We start from the raw sequence: 10,904 nt of genomic DNA, 5'->3' as shown, positions 1-10,904 counted from the left end.
AGCTTAAAGTCAAGATCTTGCTTTTTCCAGGATCTACACTAGTGTTCCGTACTTCAGGGTTATGCAAATCATCGTTGGGTCTTGGCTTGCATTTACGTTAAGCTAGTAGAAAACAGTAATAAGACTGGGACTTGATTCAGTTTTGGGGCTTTTTTTTTCCTCCTTTTGTTGTCTGCGTTTCAATAGAAAAGCTTATGGAGCTTTAGAACAAGAAGCTGTATTATATTGAAACCCATTTGGCAGCACTTCAGTCCTCTCTTATGTACTTCAGGACTCCGAAAAGGGGTGTCCTGGTAGGGCACTGGTCCTATGGTGATCTCACATGAGGATGAATCCATGCCTGTAACGTTGATGATTACATTCTCTCTGAATTACTTCAGTTCTTAATGTTGCTTATGTTTATAAGAACTGAGCAATTATTGACTAGCCCTGTCTCACCCGGAAGACCAGAAATGTAGGCCTTAACAAAATGTAAAGAAATATAACTCATGAACTCCAGCAGACTGTAGGATCTTTCCATGTGAAGTGACAGCTGGAAGGTAGGACCACTTTGAGGGGTGTCCTTGAAGACAACACAACAAGGGATAAAGAGGTGCTGTTAACTGGGAAAGTAATAAGTTCTTTGCCCCCTGCTCTGAGCTGTACAGGTGTTGAGAAAGGCAGGCACAGGCTTGCTGAAGTATCACTATGTATTGCTATGCTTCTTTAAAAACAGTGGATTTTGTTAATGGTTGCTACTAATGATAAATGTTTATTTCTGCTTTAAAAAGGAATGCCATTGCTGCTGTCTTCAGAATGTCCTTGAGTACATTTTTAGTGTGACTTTAATCAAATGTCATTTTAACTCTAGTCCTATTCTGCAAATCTCTAGTGAAATTCTATTAATTTTCAATTAAACTTCAAGTAAACTAATTAGCATTTTCATTTCTATAGAGCAACAAAGGCAGAATCTGTAATGAGTCTATCCAGTTGTTCACAGAGGAATAAATGGTCTGGATGGATTTCTCCAGTGTATCTTTCTGGGGAACTTTGTCAAGTATATTACTTTTATCATTTTCTCCTCTGCTTTAGGCTCCAAATTAGATTTCTTGTGGTATACAAAACTGTATTCAGCCACTTCTTTCCCTAAGCTGTATTTCAGCATTCTTTCTGTCTTCATTGCAAATCTTTAATATTGCATCAGAGTGTTTTTTGCCAAAGTCAAAATGGTGTCTAGCTGAGGCAGGCACTGTGAAACCCTTGTCCTGAACAACTTCAGGACCTCAGTATGTCAGAGGGCAGGAGAAGAAATTTTATCTTTTCATTCTAAATAAGTGAATAGAAGTGTCTGTATTACCTCACAGCTGGAAACAGGCTTAGATACAGATTGTTTCTGTCTCCATCCAGTATTTCATCCTCTCTTCCATTTTCTCTTATTGCTACCTCCTCCTCACAGACAGACGTGATCCTTGCCCTGAAGAGCTTCATTATAAAGAATATATAGTCCCTGAGAGGGAATCCTGGAGTTCTTCCAGGGTGGGTATGGTATCATAAACTTCCATCATTACTTCCAGCTTGCAGCTGTCTGTAGTGGTTTGCCTCTCCTTTAGTGTTGTGCTAATCTAATTGCTGGGTGCTGCAGTCCCCTTCCCTTGCTTGTGCCAGCTCCAGCGCTTCTGTGACCCTGTGCAGAGCTGTCGTAGGTCAGTAAGCTCAGCAGAAAGCTTACTTTTTTGGTTGTGTTAGTTTTGTGCCAGGTTAGCTGGATGAAATGGATCCTCTTAAGCTGCCATGGAACTGCAGCTCAAATCTGCGTTGCAGCCAAGCTGTAGATACGTTCATCTCTTTCAAGTTTAAAGGATATCGGAAGTGAGAGACTCACCCTGGCTAAGTTTCATACTGAACATAAACACTTGACTCAAGAAGCTGGGCTGCTGCGGTTCCCTTGGTAGTTGAGAGAGGACTCTGATCTCTGACAGATGCTTAGAGCACCTCAGGTAGTACCTACTGTGAAATCCTAATGACAGAGCTAGTCTTACTGAGCGAGGAGGATATCCAGGGAGTCCAGCCACCTAATTCAAACAATAAAGTTATTTCTACCTATAGCAAAGAGATTTAGCTCAACCAAATATAAACCAGACAGCCCTGGGCTTGCAGCAGCATGAGCAGGTTGGACCACTAGCCATGACCACAGAATAGGTGCCCATCTCTCACAAGTGCCAACTACGTTTAAGCCAGTGTTACACCAAAAGCATTAATTTCCGGCCCTGCCGTCAAGGATGCTTTAGTCTCAAAGAAAACCAAAGGTTTTGCTTTTAACCAAAACCAGCCTTCGTCTCTGTAAAATCCCCCCCTTGGTGATGTCTTGTTTCCTTCAGCACCAGCGCTCTGCAGCTGCAGCACCGCCCCGGAGCACCCTTTGTGCACAGGACTCCGTTCTTTTTCAGGAGCCCCCTCACAGAGGTGATTTTTGGCTGTTTTCTTTCTCTCCCCTGCTGACTGTGTGGGAATAACACTTTCCATGCCGTTGCTCTCTTTGCCAGACTGTGGTGCCCGCAGGTCACCCTCACCTCAAGGAGCCAGCGTTGGCTTGTGAACACCTTACTCTGTTGTTTTTGTATTATTTTCCTGGTTATATGAATGAAGTGGGTTTCTCCAGCCATCAGCAAAGTGTGGGTACACAACACAGGCTTTTGTAAGAAAGCTGTTGTCTCCAGCAGAAGCTGGCACAGAACACGTTTGTCTCCGTAATTCAGATGCACACTTCAGTGTGCGGTGTACAGAAACAGCGTGTCTCAAGACAAATCCCTAATTAAGGAACCCCTGACTGTTTTCCAACACATTGATGAGTTGGGAAGGGGAGAAGAAATAATGTTGGGTAAGTTTTGATGAGATTTACCAATATAGGGCCGGAGCAGCTCTGCTGTGTATCTGTTGCTTTGGTGTGTCAGACCACCTGCGGTGAGATTTCTGCACCCACTGCTAGATATAATGCCTGACAGCGTGTGCATCTCATGTGTGAATGAGCCTTGTTCATTTGAAGAATGGATAAAGGGTTAAGTTACCAGACTAAAAAATTGGGAAGCCCTGCAGCTGGAGCTGGTTGTAGTGCCTGTGAAAGGGGCTCCCAGGGCAGCTGTGTGGGAGGCAGGCCTCTTCCCTGCGGTAAAGGCTGATGCCTTGGGCTGCCCTGGCTTCGCTTGGCTGTGTGGTTTGTATTTGGTGAGGGTAAATCTCTTTTCTGTGAGGAGTCGCTGCTTTCTGCTCCTGCAGAAAGCCTGGCTGTCGTGCTGAGGAGCTGCTGCGCCGTGCGGGGCCTTCGGCGGCTTTTGCTTCGACCTCTGCGGGACAGTTGGTGGCAGCACCTGAACAGGAGAGGGGAAACCTGCAAATGGTATTTCCTAAAGCCGGAACCCAGAGCGTTGCCCCTCGTTGCCCCCCGACCCGGCCGGGATTAGCAGGGGGGCGGGCTGCGGGGGTGGCCTGCGTGGGGGAGGCCTGAGCAGGCCGCAGGCGGGCCAGCACCGCGCGAAATGGAGGCACCGCACATGGCGGCTCAGCGGAGAGAGGTGCGGATGGGTGAGGGGGGACACGGGGCGACGCTGGAGGCGAGGAGGAGGCAGAAGCAGAGGCCCAGGAGGAGATGCCGGAGGGGGGCACTCGGGGTGAGGTGCTGGGAGTGAAGCTGAGGGCCTTTCTCGAAGCGCTTGCTTCTTGGTTGTCTTTATTTCTCAGTACCACAGCCAGTAATTAAAAGTTTACGCTAATTGGCAGTAAATTAAGTGAAATTCCCTGGTTTGAGACAGTTTTTGCCTGTGACACTAGGCTTAGATCCAAAAATGGAAAAAAACCGTGGTGCTAAACACCCCAGTGAGGCTTTACTGTTTGCAGGTGTAAAGATAAAGTTTTCAAAAGCTCCTGAACAAGTCTCAGGGGGATGTGCGGGTTCTTAAGGCGCTCAACTCTTTAAAAATTTTATTCGTCTATGCTATGAAGAACCTAAATACTCATAAACTGCAAAATGTTCGTGTCTCAGGAGAAGTCCTCGCTGTGTTTTGTCAAGCCAGGCCGTAACTAAAAGCAATGGCATTTTACTGACATGGCATTCAGCCCTTTCTCATTACAGCCCGTGCAAACCAGCGGAGTAGTTAAAAGTGGCCATAACTTGCAGAAACAAACAGGAGAAATCACGTTAAAGTAAACGGGGGGGGGAAGTGTGTTTGGGCAAGAGGAGGGGGTTTTTACAATACTGTTTTGCTGTTTAAGGGAAGAACAGTGGGGAGGAGGAAATCCAGACTTCGTTATACTATTCTTAATAACATACTGGGAGATAAAATGATGTAATCCAGGCAAGAGGTTAGGCGGATTACCAGAGGAAGTACAGCAATTGGTTGGCCAGGTGTCTGTTTTGAAGCTTGAAAAGCAAAACCAGAGAGTAATGAAAACACTTGATGGAGCCTGTCTGATATCCAAGGCGAAAGGATGCACCAAAGGGTGAAGCGGCGTGTGGCAATGGCACATGTGCCCCGGTGCTGATTGCTAATGAGCCAACAGTCACTGCTTTATTCCACATGCTGTAAGTGAAAATCTTCCTTCTCAGCACCTATGCCCTGGGGCAGGCATCCAAATGACATGCGAGTGGGCAACATGACAATTAGCGAGCTATTCTAGGCAGGTAATGTGTGCTGAGCATAATAAAATCGAAGCCATGTCTTGGAGGTTATGTGGGTCTGTCTGATGACTCCGTTCCTGAGGTAGTATTTCAGTTTTAAGGTATCAATCAAATCACTTAAATTTCTTTCTACTGTAATCAAAACTATTAAGTAACCTGATGAGACAAAAGGTAGAACATGTTGAGCTAAAGGTTGAGGTTTTAAGGTAGGCAGTTCTGTTTTTCATATTACTTTTGCCTACATAACTGTGTTAGTCTGAGTTGAGTCTCACTGAAGTGAAAGGCTCCAGAGTTACGCCACTGTGAATGAGAACAGCATCCTTTTTAAGAAAGAAGTTCTGTGCAAATCCTTTTTCATTTTCTTTTGACTTTCTTTTGACTTTTACCAAAAAGGCCTATGCAAGGTTATTAATGCTACAGATTATAGGATTTGACCTCACGTTTGACAGAAAGCCATTCTCAATTCTAAATTACTTTTGGGTCACTTTTCATTGCATGGCACGGATTAAGCTTGAAAGAAGCTGGGTTTGGTTCTGTTTCTTTTTGTTTGTTTGCTTAGGGTTCCTAAGCACTTTCCTGGCTGACAAATCTTATTTGTGACAAACAGAAAGCTATTTTCTATGAGCCTAAAGACTTTTTAAAAACCTGAATATGAAAGTTTCCATTGTTCTAATAATAATAATATGTGATATTATGTTGTGTGGTATGAAAATATGGAAGTAGAACAGGGAAAATTGGGACAATCCTAAGGTGTTCTTTTATACTTACTTTTGGGGTTATATTCTAAGGGTTTGGAAATAAGAGAGATCTCTCTGGCTTAGATTTTAAGTAAACAATTACCATATCTAGATGCATTTCAGTGCTGCCCCTGAGATCTTGATTGTCCTGACTTGTCTCTAGTTCGCTCGCTTCTCTTAGAGCGGCGTTGGCGCAGGATGCTCTGTTTTGGCAGTGGTAACAATTCATGCTCATTTTGTCCTGCAGTAGGTGTTGACAGAAGGTGCATCACAGGAGAGGACCAGGCCCTAGGTGGCTTTTGCATTTTAGCACCTGAGCCAACATGCCTTCTGTTTTAGATTATCTATGTAGCAAAGCATTTTAAAATTATGGCCTTGAGCAGCGTAACAGCATTGCTGTAACTTCTGGTATTTGGAACTATTGATAATAATAATAATTTGGGAGTCACTTTGTGGTCCCCTGAAGAAAGTGAATGTGTAATTAGATATTTGAATTAATTACGTTCCACTTGAGTTAACTGAGATGCCAAAAGGCTAAATGAGTCCCCCAGGGGCTCATGACAAGTTGGTGGCAGAACTGAAAATAAAATGTAAATATCTTCACTTCCATGCCTCTTCCCTTAGCTGTAGACAAAACTGGTAATTGCTCTTACTTTACCTTTTTTTTTTTAAAGCAGGGGCCGTGCGTTCCAAAACGGAGGCTAGGCAAAATGCCAAGCATTGAAGAAGGCAAAACTTTGCAGAAGCAGTATTTGCTTTAGGTTATCCTCGGTGTTCTTCTGCCTCCCACAGACTGAGAGGGGATGCTTTTCAGTGGAAAATGTACTATGCGGTCAAAGAGCTGAAGAGCCTACTGAGAGCTCTGTTTGCAAATTCTTCATTGAAGGTAAGTTGTATAAACACACTCCTGTAAATCAATTTAATTTATATAATTGAGGCGACAAATTAGAGAAAACAACCTAGTGACAAACTATTGTAATTATAGAAAATCAGCCTGTCAACTAATTGAAGTAACAATCTATCAACAAAATTTATATATTTAAATACCATGCTACATACAGTAAGTACAAACGTAAAGCTGGTGAAATATTGTCTCCCCTTTTACAAGGGGAAAAAAGTATTTGGAAGCCTGAACTTTTTAAGGCTCTGGTTTTGGAAGTTGTGCAAAGGTAGGTTTGTGTCATGCTTTTGTTGCCGCTTAAAACGGTCAGCTGTAGACAAAAACTCTTTGAATATTGGCAAAATCTTGGGAGCAATGAACTTTTCAGAAAGGAATTTTTATTTTGTTTGTAGTCCAGTAAGAATTCTTGACATGAGTTTTAATAGGTTGTGACAAGTGTGTTGATGTGCAGTGTTTTTCCCCAGAGGTACTTGGAATACTATTTTCTGAGCAGCAGTAATCATAGGTAATTATTATTAAAATTGGTCAGTTATTAATTATTACTATACTCAATCATTTTGTGTAAATGAGCTCTTAATTGGCATTCATGCAGAATTTTTTATGTGCTTATCCCTAGCATAAGGAAGAGTGAGCGGGAGCAGAGGTAGTTCTGCTTAGCTACAGTTATTTTAGATGCAGTGTATGATTATGTCTATAATTCCATTTAGTACAGTGCAGATGCAGTAAATGAGACTTAAGTATATGCATGATGTCCCTCGTACAAGTATCCCAACCTTCTGACACGGTCATGGTAACTGAGGTGTAAGAGACAGAGTTTTCACTCTTCCAGGCTTGTGCCCTACTCTACAAGTAGGCCCATCGAGAACCTTCAGCCCATTTGCACTATGAAGAGCATTGCTGATTTAAATAAGGGTAGAAAAGAGAAGGAAGAACACCGCTACTTCACTTTTGGGCTGCAAAGCATTTCTCCATGGGAATGCTGGGGAAGAAATACCCCTTGCTGCAATGTTAACAGAAACTGTGACACTAATAATGTTCCGTGTAAACAGTTTGCAAAAATCTGATGGTATAAACAGCAGAGAAGTAAAAAAAAGCATGCAGGGACTTGTTCAGGTTCCCAGCAGCTAGAATTTTTATTATCTTTACAACACATACCATGATAGTATCAAAGACAATGCCAAGACACAGTCACCATGATAAAGCATTTACACATGTGTTCTCTTCTTGAAAAACAGTAAGAAAGAGAGAAGAGATTATGAACTTCAAAGAGCTGCCTTTAAGCTAGGAATATTTATACACAAGCTGTCAGAAAGCTATTTGTCCCCTGCTAACGCAGGAACAGTCTTCACTTGAGCCAAATCCCTAAATGAAAGCCAGGGCAATAGGCAGCCTTGAAACTCTGCGTTTTGGCAGTTAGCCGGTTGGGATGGCACTTGTGTCAAACACCATTCATGCAGTAAATGTACGCATGCGTGCAGCAGTTTTTTAAGATAGTGCAACGCTGTTGGTACATTTGCTTTGCTCTAAGTACACGTGTCATGCCTACAAGCACCAGTAACTGAGGTTATTTTGACAGACTCCAGAGCACAGGTAAACTCAGGTGGTTCATTCCCTAGGCATTTCCCATTCTTCTTCAGGAAGTTGCCATTCAATGAAAGACAGGCTAGCAGACTGAAGGCTGGGATATATGATGGCATCCTTCCTGACTGCTCTCCTTTTGGTCAGGGAGGAATTCAGCAGGTGACTGAGCTTAGGGCAGCGGTGGATCAGATCAGAAGTGTAAATGTAGCTTCAATGTGTTGTTCTCTTGTTCAGCCCCAGCCTATGCGTAATGTTGGTGCCTCTGGAGTCTTTAAAAACAAAAAAAAGTGTGGTGTGTTTGTGTTTTGTTTTTGGTTGTTTTCGGTGTTGGGATTTTTTTGTGGGGGGATGTTCTCACCCCCCCACCCCCCACCCCCGGTTGGCTTGGTGTGTAAGTTTTGCACGCCTGCAGTATTATGGACTGAGAATGTAGAGGTGGGCAAGTCCATTCTGGGTGTTTTATAGGATAATGTGAATAATGGATGATGCAGATAATGTGCCATGTGGTTAAATACAGGTTAAATACATTCAAAATACTGTCTGCTAAGCAGCTCTTCGCATGCCTTTAAAGTTTCATGGTGGTTTTTTTTGGGGAGGGGATGCTGGCAAGGGGTGGAGGTAAATTGTGTTTAGTCATTGAATGCCTGACAGAATGTGCTAGAAGGTGTCAGTTTTAGGCATGGTTTTTTTTTTGTGTAATTCTGCAAGCGTTTGTGCAAAGCAAAAACTGTTAAAATATAATCCCCTAAGTAAGTGAAACCAAAATAAAACATAACATTCTTTGATTAACTTTTTCAATAGAAGCAGAATTAGGCCACTGCCCAACACTTTTGCATATGATTTTATTTAAGACTTCTGAGCTAATTTTACTGACCTTATTTGGTTTCTCATTTCATAACCAGTTCATTTAAATCAGTAGTAGGGTATGGGTGTTCAAAATGTTTTCTGATATATTAGTCCTAAAACATTCACATCATAATTCTCTTTGTCCTTGCATTTAGTACATCCAAAATTGTCATGAAAATATATTGTACCTTTTGAGTGATTCTATGCTGTACCATTCTCCTCACATACCCTGGTACAATTTGGCTGCTCTCCTCTTTGTGGTAAGATTCATATTTGGAAACTTTTTGTGGTCTGTGTGTATTTACCCTCACTATTTTTGATATGTATCTGCAGAAAGGAATGGGCAATGTGTAGCCCTTCAGTAAAGGCTGAATCTTATTTTAGTAAGAGTTATGCAAACCCATTTAACTTGTTTACTGAACAAACATGCATTCACAAAGCTTTGAGTGACACTTGACTTCTACTACAATGTAAAGTGGAAATGAACACAGGGATAAAAGTGGGAGAATAAAAAAAGAGGATGATAAAAGTACCACTTTTTTTTCCTAAGAATAAAGCTGTTCTACACTCAGCCACCAACCCCTTCTTTTTAATATAAATTTAGAATGATTTAAGGATACTGTAGCATTTTAGGTGCTTATTGCAGGATTTCTGAAGCTATGCACTTTTTTTAGGGCTTTGAATAAATGAAATACTATCTGAGTTATTGTCCTCCATTACTGTACTGTCTGAGCAACTCTTAATCTTTAAAGTACTTACTCTGACAACACCCCTGTGAGTTGGGGAAGTTCTATTATCCTTTTCAGGAGTGAAGAACTAAGGAACAAAGAGGCTCAGGCTGAGATTTCCTTTTTAAGCTCCTTTCCTTGATTTGAGTGAGAACTAGGTTATCTAAGTGCCTTCTCTGTTTGCATTTATGTTTGTTAGTGGTGCAGTACTAATTGAAGGTCAGAGTAAGGAATGTTTTGGGTAGAGTCAGTGAAAGTGAAGTTGATTAGTTTTGAATACATGTAATCAATCCTTTTATGCAAAAGGTAAATAGAGCCTGAACTGCTTTTTAGAGGAACTAGTTCGGGTTCGGGGGATTATATGACGTGATGCCTGGGGCAGCGCATTGACATGTGGGCTTTGTGTGGGACTGAGGGGGGAAAAAACCCCGCGCTCCTTCAGTACCCAGGCCCAATAAACCACTCTGCGATCACCTCAGACTGCCTAAAGGTTGCTGAAATTTGTTGGGCTGGTGAAGAAAATTGAGTCTCCATTTACATGGTGGTTCCCTGGAAGCAGAACTTGCGTGGTTCAGGCTTGCTGTCCTGCAAACACAGCTTGCAAGGGTGGCCACCACCCTTTTCTCTTCCCTAGCTGGGCTGACACCTCTTTAAAACACCTATATAAATATGTTGATTTTTTCTCCTACCTTTGTTTGCTGTGTAATTTGGTTGTACATTCCCGATGGAGCCCTGAATTCAAGTGTGATTTCTTTTAACTAATAAACTGTATGGCTTATGGTTTTCATTATATATAGTTTGAACTTCATGGTTTTTGACCCAGAAACAGGGAAGCTTATAGCGATGCCTGAAGTCTTAGTGCAGTGTATTACTTCAGAGTCCCAGGAAGACATTTTTTTCCCAGGTCAGCAAATGCTTGTGGGTTTGATAGATATTCTCAATTATGTCTCCAAAAATGAATTATGAGTTGTGAAAGGAACAGAATACATACACTTATAAGTCGTTGGGGGATTCGACTGTGTAGTCCCAGAGCTGTTTCTGAGAGGAGGAGGTTATACGAATCAGGGAAAGAAAAAAAAAAGCTTTATTACTTGTAGTAGCAGTACTGATGAAGGCTGATGTGGAGTGCATGTTGTATGTATTTGTAGGTGCATTCATGTTGACTGAAAATGTTTCGTCAGTGTGTCTTTTTTTTAAGAACTGTTTTTCATCAAAGTGTGACCTCTCAAGGGAAATGGCTTCTTATATACATGGTTTGGTTCTCTTCAATATGAAGAGAAATTCCCTATTTACAGCATACAGGCACTGTCCCTACAGTACCATTTTGTCTTGCCTGTGTCCAGTGAGCGTGGGACTGACTGAGACTCAGAACTCTGATTTCTACTTGCAACCCATGCTAGGGCTCTACTTCACAATGTTGATCAAGTCAAATAACTTGGCTTTATTTTCATATTTATTCA

At 42.0% G+C, this 10,904-nt stretch overlaps 1 protein-coding gene across 5 annotated transcripts in view; it reads left to right on the top strand.

The window, feature by feature from the left end:
• Positions 1-3,288: 3,288 nt before the first annotated feature.
• The window catches only part of LRRTM4 (leucine rich repeat transmembrane neuronal 4), a 500,507-nt gene continuing 492,891 nt past the window's right edge, over positions 3,289-10,904 (top strand). For 3 of the 5 annotated variants that reach the window (XM_064472618.1, XM_064472621.1, XM_064472625.1), the window contains exons 1-2: positions 3,444-3,548; positions 6,181-6,274. The gene's annotated coding sequence lies outside the window, so the exon portion shown is untranslated. The other 2 variants (XM_064472620.1, XM_064472619.1) reach the window with 2 other exon arrangements.

The sequence above is a fragment of the Phalacrocorax carbo genome, chromosome 24, assembly GCF_963921805.1.
Source record: "Phalacrocorax carbo chromosome 24, bPhaCar2.1, whole genome shotgun sequence".
Taxonomy (NCBI): Eukaryota; Metazoa; Chordata; class Aves; order Suliformes; family Phalacrocoracidae; genus Phalacrocorax; species Phalacrocorax carbo.
The sequence above is the reverse complement of the archived record's forward strand: the minus strand, read 5'-3'. Positions and strand labels throughout refer to the sequence as shown.